Raw genomic sequence first — 12,025 nt, 5'->3', positions numbered from 1 at the left:
TGCCTCCTTCTCAAATAGCAAGAAAAAAGTCCTATGCTCAGATTTGCTTTTCCCACATGTCCTTAACCATGTTGACTCCTTAATATGCTCCCCGGAGAACATCTGTATCCCACACAAAACTACTCTCTGCAGGTCACCACCTATGGGAGATTGATTCTTCCCCAAGGCTAAATGTTTCTTTTTTTTCCTTAGAATGTATGTGTGTGGGGAGGTGGAATACGTGAGGGGATTACAATTGGAGGCAAGGATGGAGAACAATCTTTACTGCTCTCTGGAGCCTCTTTAAATTGCTGATGCTGGGAGGCAGGTCAAATTAGTTTTACAGTTTCATATCAGACTGCTTGTATATAGTTATGCTTTAGGTGAGATGATTTGATACTGGTTACGCCTGTACATACAAACTCTATTACAGTAAGGCTGAACAAAATAAAAATGTCTGAGCTCTCTTTGTCTAATTTCACACAGATATCACAACTGGACCTTTTTCTTGCAATTCATATTGCAGTCACACTTTTACCTGCCAGTATTTTACTCTGCTGAGGTTTAATCATCTTTCTATTGTGGTATAACTATTTACAAAATAATGTATGACTTAACTAGATAAATTAATAATAATAATGACATTTATATAATGGTTTATAGCTTGCAATGCATTTATCAAACATCATTTCATCTAAGGCCCATGAGAATCCTGTGGTACAAAAGTGCTACAGATAGTATACCTTTTCGCTGAGAAGGAAACACACAGAGAGGTCAAGCAACTTACCCATGTTCATACAGCTTGCGTCAGAGGTGGAATTTGAACTCAGGGTTTCCTGACTCCAGGTCTGGCACTCTATCCACTAGTCCATGCCACCTTTCCACTTGAAAGAGATGACTTTGATAACATCTTTTATTTCCAACAATTTATCAACCTAAACTTAACCTTCACTGTCACAAGGACCATGGTCTTCTTTATTCTGTCTACTTTGTCTCTGATTTTGACCTCACTAAACAATGAGAAAGAGGTAGAATAGCAACTGGGAGGAAATCAAGGTTACAAAAAAATACACTTAGTAACTAAGATTATTTGAAGGAAGGAATCAGAAAAGAAAAAACAAAACAAAACAAAAACAACAGCCAGAAGCAGGATAAGTATATCTGCTTCACTATTTTTATTGGACTGTTTCCTACAACAGACTATGGAAAATAACAATTCTTAAAACTTAAAAACATGAAATCCTGCCAAGTTCTAGAACACAGATATTATGGCAATCAGTACTGAAAGTTTTCTTTCGACAGCTGGGATACAGATTATACTAAAATCTGCATGGAAAACTAAATTGAACTAAATGTATAGAAAGAAAAAAAATGTGCTTCTAATACTTACCATTCTTTTAAGTCAATGAGAACAGCTAATATTTTCCACATCAAAGAAAAGCACAGAGCTTAACATTCAAAATATTTCAAGTGCAATCTATGCTAAATTTTTTTTTCCCTCTAAAACACCTATTGTTTCATCTTGATTATTCAAAGAACTTATACATTGCTTATTTATATGCATGTGTGTATTACATAGAGATCGTTAACATTTACCCACTTACTGATATGCAATAAACATATTCTCAAACACAGAGAGACAGGATGGCAAAGTGGATAGGGGGCAGGCCTCAGTCAGGATCACCTAAGTTCAAGGCTCATCTCCTATACATATAAGCTTTGCGACCCTGAGCAAGCCACAACCTCACAAAGCCCCTGGATATTTTTCAAGTTCTAAATTGCAGATAAATTGCTAATTAGTATCAACTGAGGGAGTTTCTATACTCAAGATGACATTATGCATAACTGTTTACATGCTTCTTCCTCTGTATACTGTTAGTTTCTTAAATGGAAGGACTATCCCTCACCTTTCTTTGTATTCCTAGTTTAGCTCAGCGCCTAGCACATAGTAGATACTTTTAAAAGTTTTGTTGGCTGACTGACTGACACCCCCCCCAACATATATTAGCTTTATACGTTGTCCCAAAAAGTCTTAGTGCAGTTTCAAGCTATTAACATATATGCATAGGTACGAAACACACACACACACACACACATAATTTTAACAAATATAGTTATTAGCAGACATTGATAGGAAACAGTTTGGTATACTAAAAAGAACACTAGATTTAGAGTCGGATAACATGGTTTAACCCTTGCCTCTACTATTTCTTACCTACGTGACCTTGGAGAAGTCATTTAACTTCTGTCAGTCTCAATTTCCTCATAAGTAAAAGACTAGATTCCTTACAATGTACCTTCTAAGCTCTAAATCTTCTGATCCCATAAATGGTGCTTACTTAATACTTACTTTACTGTCATATATTCTGATTCTACTCCATTACATGCATGAGTATCATGTGAATAATGCTACAAGATTTGACCCAGTGACTAGATTTTTATCACAGAAAGAATTGTTGCTTTTAAATTATTAATAACACACAACTGAAGAACTAAATAAAAGCCCCACCAAGAAAATCTGTATTCTCTTATTTATATATATATATATATATATTTCTTAAAGGATTCTGAGGCATGGAAAAACACAGCTTCCTTGTTTACACATGGTACTAAGAATAAACTGTATATGTAATTTCACGTACTCCAAACGCAAAGCCTATGGTTGTAAAGTCATATCAGCGTAAGGATTAGTGTCCTAGAGAAGCATTCCTAGGTAAATAGGATTTTTAAAAATTCCTTAAATGTGTTTAGGTTCACCATAACAAGACATAAGCTAAAAATTGATGGAATGGGGAAATCAGAGGGACTGGCCTCATCCCCTCCCAAACAAACAAAGACATCCTAACAAAAACACAACAATCATCTGTGAACAAAATATTCCTCAAGAACTGCAATAATATTACCTCCTTCCATACATGGAAGTAAGAAATTATTAAGCAACATGTCTGGCAGAAGACAGGTCACTCATTTAACAAAGTAAATAATTCACAAACCTGAATTTCTGAAAAACAGGGTGAAAGGATTAACCCAGCAAGATTTTAAATGTGACATGCTTTTATTAGCCAGATAGGAAAGTTTAAGTGTGCATTTTATCCATTTTCATTTCTCCTTTTTTTTCTTAAGGTTTTATATAAAGCCACAGGATGCTTTAATAAAATCATTCTATTGAACACCTTTATGTCTGAAGCAACCATTAGCCACAAGTATCTCAGAAAATCAACAAAAAGCATGCTGAGCCAGTATCCAGTGTCTTTTTAAAAAGAACTGCCTTCATTACCTATTTTTATGTTATTCTAATGGAAAATATAACAAATTTAGAAGAATTGGTATAATCAGAGAATCTCCTAGAAAAATCCATTTAGACGGTTGATGTCCACAATCATATATCATATATATATATAAAAAGACACTGGAAGGGGGAAGGGGATCTATTGAGACAATTCAACTACACCTGCAGTTGGAAAAAAAACACTTACCAATTGAATGTTGTACTTTCATTTCCCAAATGAGGAAGGACTAGAATATTTCAATGGGTCCTATAAAAGAGTTCAGTGTTTAAAAAAAAAAAAACAAAGGTCACTTTAAATCAGTAATCTTCCATTAGGGGAGGTAAATTTGCACCTATAATTTCTTCAATGTAGGGAAAAACTCTCCACCAATGTGGCAATTTATTGTCTTGGGGAGTTGTCAGAAGCACTGAGAGATTAAGTGACTTGGTCACAAAGGCTGTGTCAGAGACAGAACTTGAACCCAAATCTTTCAGACTGCAAAACCAACTCTCTGTCCACTATGTCATGCTGCCTCCAGTAACAGACTTCAATTTGGAACAGTGTGGGCCCTCTCTATACACTTATATTTCTTCCATAAAGAGCCATCTCTGAAGTCCTTCATGTATTTTTTCTTTACCCTAAAATTGAAAGCATAATATCTGCAAAAGCAAGAGCAGGATTGAACTTAGCTTCCTATGGGATATTTATGTTGCTATGCAACTAAATACAAAATTGATTTTGAGCAAAATGAGAATGGACTGCCCATTTAACCCAAATGAAACATACAACTCTTTCCTCTTCTGTTCTTCCCTCCCCCACACTTCTTGAGAATCAATGGGCAAGAAAAAGTTAGGTTCAACAGGTTAAGCTACTATAAATATCTTTGTTGTTGTTCAGTCGTGTCCAACTCTTCATGACTCCATCTGGGTTTTCTTGGCAAAGATACTAAAGTAGTTTGCCATTTCCTTCTCCAGTTCATTTTACAGGTGGGGAAACTGAGACAAACAGCGTTAAGTGACTTGTCCAAGGTCATACAGCTAGGAAACATCGGAGGCCAGATTTGAACTCAGGAAAATGAGTCTTCCTGACTCCAGGCCTGGCACTGTACCCACTATGCCACCCAGCTGCCCCAGCTATTAGAGTGGTGGGACTGAGGTATTCTAGCTGTGTGATCCTGAGCAAGTCACTTCACCCTGTTTGCCTCAGTTTCCCCAACTGTAAAATGAGATGGAGAAAGAAATGGCAAACCACTCTAATATATTTGCCAAGAAAACCCCAAATGGAGTCATGAAGAGTCAGACATAACTGAAACGACTGAACAACAATAACAACAAAATATTTTAATTCCATACAGGACTACTTAAAGAACTACTCCCAATAGGGTAGGAATCAACAGTAGTATAGTAGTCTTAGCACATTCTACAACCTCTAGTTTTAATGATTTACATTTAATGATTTACTACTTCTAAAGTAAGTACTTCTTCCTAAGCACTAACTTAAATTTCCCCTTGTGCTGCTTTTGTGAAGATGAAAAATAATAGGCTAATCCCTTTTAATTACCTTAACATGTACTATTTTTCACACAAAGGGACATCAGTTATGCTTAGAATGTGAAAGGAATGTCAAAGGGTATAAGCAGTATATTAACTCCTTAGGAGAAAAGGAGTATGAGTCCTGGTTTCTTTTTCTTATTTCTCATCTTTACCCTTTCACCTTTCTTTTTTTAATTTTTATTTATTTTTAGGCAACTGGGGTTAAGTGACTTGCCCAGGATCACACAGCTAGTAAGTGTCAAGCATTTGGTTTGAGGCCGGATTTGAACTCAGGTCCTCCTGACTTCAAGGCCAGTGCTCTATCCACTGTACCATCTAACTGCCTCCCTTTCAGCTTTCTTTAAATAAGTTTCAAAAGGTCCAAGATGCTCAGCCAATCATTCAACATGTAAATTAAGATTTGGGGAGGAAGAGAGAGGTGAAGGAGGAGAAAGAGGAGGAAAGGGGGGAGGAGGAAGAGGAAAAAGTGGACAAGAGAAGGGGAAAATGTACAAAAATTATACTGAACATAGAATACGATATTCTATTTATGGAACTCTAGCTTTGAAAGTAAGGGAAAAGGTAAATGACCTTTATTTACCCTGTAAGAAAACTCCTTGTTCTTCTTGGGTTCAATAGAATAACATGTTACAATATTGCCGTGTATGACTCTGGACAAGTCATTTAATCCCAGTTTGCTTCAGTTTCCTCGTCTGTAAAATGGGGATAATAGCGGCACCTACTTCCCAGGGTTGTTGTGAGGATCAAATGAGATAAGAATTATAAAGCACCTCACACAATGTCTGACAAGTAGTGATTGTTTTATTTGTGGTGGTTGTTATTTGTTCCAGCTTATTCTGGTCTCTTCTTCTTTGAAGAAACCTCCCACTTTATGAGTATACCCCCTAATGACAAGAGAGAGAAAAAAAGTAAAACATTATATCCCAGCATGCAAGAAAACAACGGCACTTTAGTCAATTTCAGTTCTTTTGAGCCATGGTCATTTAGCCAGGTTACCATTTAATTGGTATGAATATGAGATTACAAAAAAAGAACAGACTGCCATCCTGACACTCTTGACTGCTTCATTCATTGGGACTCAGCTATTTTCAGCCATTCATTTTACCCACTTATGCACTTAAACCATATTACCCAATCACTTTGAGAGGTAACTTGGCAATACAAAGAACTCACCTAAGAAAACATGGATTCAAATCCTGATTTGATCACTTACCGACTCAATGACTTTAGTCAAGGCACAATGTCATAAAATTCTAGAATTGAAATGGACTTCGGCGGTCACCTAGTCACACAATCACAGGCTCTCAGAAAGCATCTACTCCAACTGGTACCTGAAATGGAATCTCCTCTGCTACATCCCTAAAGAGTGGTCATTACAGCCTCCACTTCAGTGGAGGTAACCCAAAACCTTGGGAGACAGTCCAATCCACTTTTGGACAGTTCTAACCGTAAGGCAAGTTATCCTGACATGGAGCTCAAATCTGCCTTTCTACAGCTACCACCCACTGCTTCTACCATGAGAAGACTAATTTCTTCCACGTGGCTATCTTTCACAGTTACATCTCCAAATCATCTCTTCTCCCAGTTAAACATCCTTATTCCTTCCAACGATACTGCTGAACAGTCCTCTCCCTATGTTGGTCATTTTCCTTTAAATACACTCCAATTTGTTTATGTCTTTTCCTAAAATGTATTGACCAGAACTCAGCACAATACTCCACATGTGCAATGACCAGCAAAGAGCACAATACAGCTTGTTTCAAAGTGTTTAGGAGACCAAACAACCAAGTACAACTCTTATCTGTTTACTATTTGTTTGTTTTGGGGGGAGTCTGGTCTGTCACTTTAGAAATGTAGGGAACTCTCCTGTGTGGAAACTCTGCACATCAATACAGGGTCGCAACTCCCTTGTGGCTCAGTTTTAGAGAGCTGCCTGAGACCCTAAGAGATGCTTTAGTCAAGGTTACATAGCAATTATGTATCAAAGATAGGACTTTGAACTCAGGTGTTCCTGACTCCAAAGCCGGCCCTATATCTATTTTCTTTTCATTTTTAGAGTTTTGAACACTGCGGCCCACCATCACATTACCTTTCTGGGCCTTGATTTTCACATATGTAAAATGGGGAAATAATTTCCATACTATCTCCTCATAGGACAATAATATTTGTACTGCCTCCTTTATAGGGTTCTTGGTAGGAAAAAGCATATGTAAAAATATACATTTTGTAACTTTTAAATGCTATGTTATTGGCAACTGGGTAGTACAGTAGATAAACAGTTGGACCTGTAGTCAGGAAGACCTAGGTTTATATCCAACTTCAGACACTTACTATCTTCATCTCCAGTAAACTAGAGATAATAATAGCATCTACCATGGATGCTGTAAAACTTTTTGCAAACCTTAAAGTATTATATTATTAGTTATTATTTTCATAAGCTGTGAATAATAATAGCATGCATATGACATTTCAAACTTTGAAAAGTACTTTATATATTATCTCATTTGATCTCCATAGCCTTGTGAGATAGGTGCTATTATTAGCCCATTTTATAGATGAGGAATGGTTTGTCCAAGGACACACAGCTATTTAGTGTCTGAGGTGAACTCAAGTCTTCTTAACTCCAAGCCTAACATTATCTGCTGCGACACCTAGTTGCCTATGCAACAATGAAGACATTATCAACTAATATCAATAATATTAATACAAAACATTTACCAAGAAATCTTAAAATACTTTTAAAAAATAGACAATTTATAAGGGCAGGTTTGGTTGATAGGTAGAGTGTCTATGCCTGTCTTCATCAGGAGTTTGACTCCTAGATAACAGGCACATATGCCACTTGAGGTTCACCACCACCTTCCCATATCTCAGATTTTCTTTGTGAAAAATAAAATTATTAACACTTTCCAGCTGCAAATATCTTTGTTGACATTTACAGAGGTGGAAGAGTATCATGAATGTCACACCTAATCTCTAGGAACCAAACTCTTGATACAAGGCAGACATGACACCTTAATCAACAAACCTCTCCAGAAACGGCTCGCAAGTGATTTTTGCAAAATACATCATAAATGAATAAACTGTGCTTGAATGCTATTTTGAAATGCTAATCTGACCTAAAGTCACAATTATAGATGTCTTGAAAAGACTAACGAGATAATCACCTAGAGAACTGAAATCAAAAACCTGAAGTTGCTATTTTGTCCATTCAACTTAAAAAAAATCAGGTGTTTCAGCTATGTTATTATGGAACTTCTCATAAGGAAGAATTAATAACCATCACCAACTACAAATAGTTTCTTGCATTAACCACCTTCTAAAAGCAAGGTAAAAAACTTTTTTTCTTATACATCACTGTAGATATTAACAAGTTTCATAGTGTATGTTGATTAATCTAATTAAATTAACCTAATTAATCAAATTAACCTAAAATTTATACCATTTAAATAAGTGATAAAATGCTAACTTTGCATTAAATTTGTCATGAAAAAGGATAAGTTGACACTTTGGCTACCACTTTCCTCTAGCATTTATCTTGTTTTTATTAAAGATTTACTATAGTTCATGAGTGGAAAATATGGAGAAAGAAGAAAATGAAGTTAGAATATAGAGAGGAAAAGAGCAAGGACCTAAAGGCCATCAAAATAAACAAACAACAAAATCAAGAGGAGACACTTGGATAGAAAACCCAAAAGAGCCATGAAATGTAATTAACAAGCTAGGATAGGACTATCTCCTGGTCAGAAGAAAAGGAGGTGACCAACCAACACAAACACCAACTTCTGCATCTCATTTTGTTTTAAAATATTGTTTACTACTAATAAATGATTTTAAATGAGTATGATTTTCCAGCAGATCCATTGTCTAATTATTTAACAACTTGACAAAGATCCCACACTTTTGATTCTAACTTCTTAAAAAAAAAAGAAAACTTTAAAACTATCATCCAAAAGGGACAAACATGTGAGTACAGCCTATAAGTTTCCCAAACTTGTAGCTAACTGTCCAGGGCAATGCAATACATAACAAAAACTAACCTCAAGTAATCTCAAATATCATTAAGGAGTGAGGGAAGATGAAATTATGTTGACTGAATTCACTGAATCTGGATTACTGGCACATACTACTTCCACAAGTCAGGAAGGTATAGAAGGATTGTGTTTTTCCAACAGAAAAACTAAGTCAACAGCAAAACAAATATAATCCCCGTGATTTCATTTTAAAGATGTCTTCCCCAAATCCTAAATCTCCTATCTCCAAGTTGCAACAAAACTAAAAACAAATGATATCTCAAACATTAAAGCACGTCTGAATCTAGACTTCAAACACTATAAGACCAAGACATCAGTTATTTCACATTTTTAACTGATGATACTTTAGTGCAAGCATTTAACTTTGCCCAGAAAACCAACAATACATTCATTTAAATGACTGGTAAAAATAAGATTTGTATATACAACTACAAATGTTCAACTTCTCTAAGATTTTTATTTTCATAGCTAACAGTAGTTAATTTTACCTAGCTTTTGTTTGAGACAACAATTTAGAACATATATCCTTAATAGTACTTATTAGGTCAGCATCCTCTGCCTCTATGAAATAATGTCATGGTACATGGAGTGCTGGAATTCAAGTGAAGATGAGATGGTTTTAAATCCACCACAACACAACAAAAATAACAGGTAACATTTAAATAGTACTTACTAGCATAGTACTAGGCACTGTGTTAATGCTTCACAAATGTCTCATTTGATTCTCACAACAATCCTGGGAGGTGATGTCCTTATTTTACAATTAAGGAAATTGAGGCAAATAGTGACTTCTCTAGGGTCACACAGCTAATGTCTCCAGCCAAATTTGAACTTAGATCTTCCTGTCTCTAGACCCAGCACTCTATCCACCTTGATATCTCAAGTCTGTGAGTCTCATTTTCCTTATCTGTAATAGGGAGATAATAATTCTACTACCTGCCTCACAAGATCATTGTGAATCTCAAATGAGATTATGTTTGTAAAACATTGTACAAACTTTAAAGCCACAAATAAATATCCACTATTATTACCATTCTTGTGTACATTAGTTAATTTTGCGAAATTCGAGTAACAGAGATACAACCATAGTCACCTTAAATTCACTGCAAGGTTTATTAGATAACAAATACTACCAATATAACACTCATATAAAAAAAGATCTGTAAGTCAGTTGGCCAACAAGCATATATTAAGCTCTTACAATGTGCCAGGCACTGAGAATACAAATACAAGCAAAATGAATGACATGTATGTTCTCCACCTCACTGCCAACCCCACAAGCCCCTGTTTTGGTTTGGTTCAGAAAAGCAGTCATATGCCTAAGTAAATAAACAGAGCTCAGTCCAGACAGCCAACTGGTTCTGTATGGCTTAATGTCAGAGGGCTCTGGGGTTCTTATACTGGGGAAGAACCAGGTCCTTTTATAAATGCCCCAAGTAGTTTGTAAGTAGTTTGGGCTAAGCACAGTGGCTGGCAGAAATTTTTTGGAGTCAGGGGTTGCATTCATGGATTTTCATTAGTCACTGCATGTCACTCCTGTTTGAGGGCAAAAAGAGACTAGTCCAACCAACTTGCAACAATTATAATGGTCCTAAATGCAGAAGCATTAGGATTATAGATTTAGAGCTGGAAAGGGTATCTCCTCCAATCCCCTCATATTACAGAAGAGAAATCTGAGGCTTAGAGAGATTAAGTGACTTACTCAAGGTGATACAGATAGCAAGTAGCAGAGCTGGGATTTGAACCAAGGCTCTTGGACTCCAAACCCAAAGATTTCAAAAAATTGCAAAAGTATTAAGAAAAGAAGTGTAAAGAGTACTGGGAGGCTATGGAACAAAAGGAAAAGAAAACGCTTAGAAGAATATGAAATAATCAAACCCAAATATAGTGAACACTGAGAAGAAGAAAGGCAGTCTTCTCAAAAGTAACCAATCATTTGCAAAAAAAAAAAAAATCAATAAAAGGTAGTAACACAACGTAAGAAAAGAAAACCAAAATAACTCGGGGGATTTTTTTTTTTAATTCAACAGAGTTCTGTTTTAATTTGGAGAGAGAACTATAAATGGCATCTTGTCCCTCTCTTCTCTCCCCCCAAAAAAGAGACACTTTCAACGGAATCGTTAGCACCAAACATACTTTCTTGGGGGGGGGGGGGTGAAGAGGTAAAGAGGAAGGCTATGAAAACCCGAAGTCTACGAGCATAAGTTGTGAGATGAATACTAGGACTATGGAAGCCCAGCTGACAAGATAAGACCCGGTGTAGTAGCTAGAAGCTCAAGTTACCAGGAAACACTATATGGACATTTTGTGTTTCTCTCTCCCCATCTTCCCAGGGCGGAAAAAAAAAAGTGAAATTCTCGCAAAATTGCAGCTATAAAGCTTGTAATTCTCTATTTGGAGATAAGAACAGGAGAAAGCAGAATAAATCCAAGCCCCTGAAGGTAGAGGACACAAACCAACCTTAAATATGCCCAGAGGGCAGGAGTTGGCTCCCTGTACCTTACTCCAAACACCAGTTGAAAGACGCAGAAGTGAAAAGCCGATTAGTGCCTTCAGTCCAGTTAAACAACAGAAAAAGCAAAAGAGATTTTTTTTTTAAATCAAGAGAAAGAGTTAAATAGTCAAGCATTTGCGAAACCTACAAGACCCCTTTGTTGGAAACGTTTCGGTCAAGTAGCTCTCTTACCTTGGTAGGCTGTTTTTCCTTGCTCAGAGCCAGCAGCGAGCAGTGCACAAAAGCTTTTCTTGGAGCTCAGCAGCTCTCGTCTTTGGTCAAGGACCGAGAAAATGGACTTGGGCTCGAGGTGAACTAGCAGAAGCCCCGCCACTCCTCGACCCAAGGCAGCACCTCCCGAGTGTCCCTGGCCGGGAAAGCCAGCTGCCTCCCGCACCGATGCTTAAGAGAGGCGGGATGAGAAGAGGACCTTCCCAGCGAGACCTAACTCTCCCCAGCCAGACCCGCTGCGCGCTCTCTCCGCTCACAGAGTAATCCCAAAGCTTCTTACTCGCTACTAGCCTAGCCCTTCGTGCTGAGCATGCCCAGTTCGACAGCGAACGCCACCCTAAGGGCTCGCAGCAAGCTGCATACTCCACTTGTCCAGGTTTTCCCTGCAGCTCAGAGAAGAAGGCGGCTCGAGCCTCGGTAATGGTGAACCATCTGGCTGACACCGGCATTGAACGTGAAAAAAGT

General features: G+C 37.2%; 1 protein-coding gene across 5 annotated transcripts in view; it reads right to left on the bottom strand.

Annotated features, from left to right (window-relative positions):
- Window positions 1-11,795, bottom strand: part of EPS8 (epidermal growth factor receptor pathway substrate 8) — a 263,667-nt gene extending 251,872 nt beyond the window's left edge. For 3 of the 5 annotated variants that reach the window (XM_027838793.1, XM_027838797.1, XM_027838794.1), the window contains exon 1: window positions 11,522-11,795. The gene's annotated coding sequence lies outside the window, so the exon portion shown is untranslated. The remainder of the gene's footprint in view (window positions 1-11,521) is intronic. The other 2 variants (XM_027838795.1, XM_027838796.1) reach the window with 1 other exon arrangement.
- Between the last annotated feature and the right edge of the window lie 230 nt (window positions 11,796-12,025).

The sequence above is a fragment of the Vombatus ursinus genome, unplaced genomic scaffold (assembly GCF_900497805.2).
Source record: "Vombatus ursinus unplaced genomic scaffold, bare-nosed wombat genome assembly UNPS02014830.1, whole genome shotgun sequence".
Classification (NCBI taxonomy): Eukaryota; Metazoa; Chordata; class Mammalia; order Diprotodontia; family Vombatidae; genus Vombatus; species Vombatus ursinus.
This window is presented reverse-complemented; position numbering and strand designations above follow the sequence as displayed.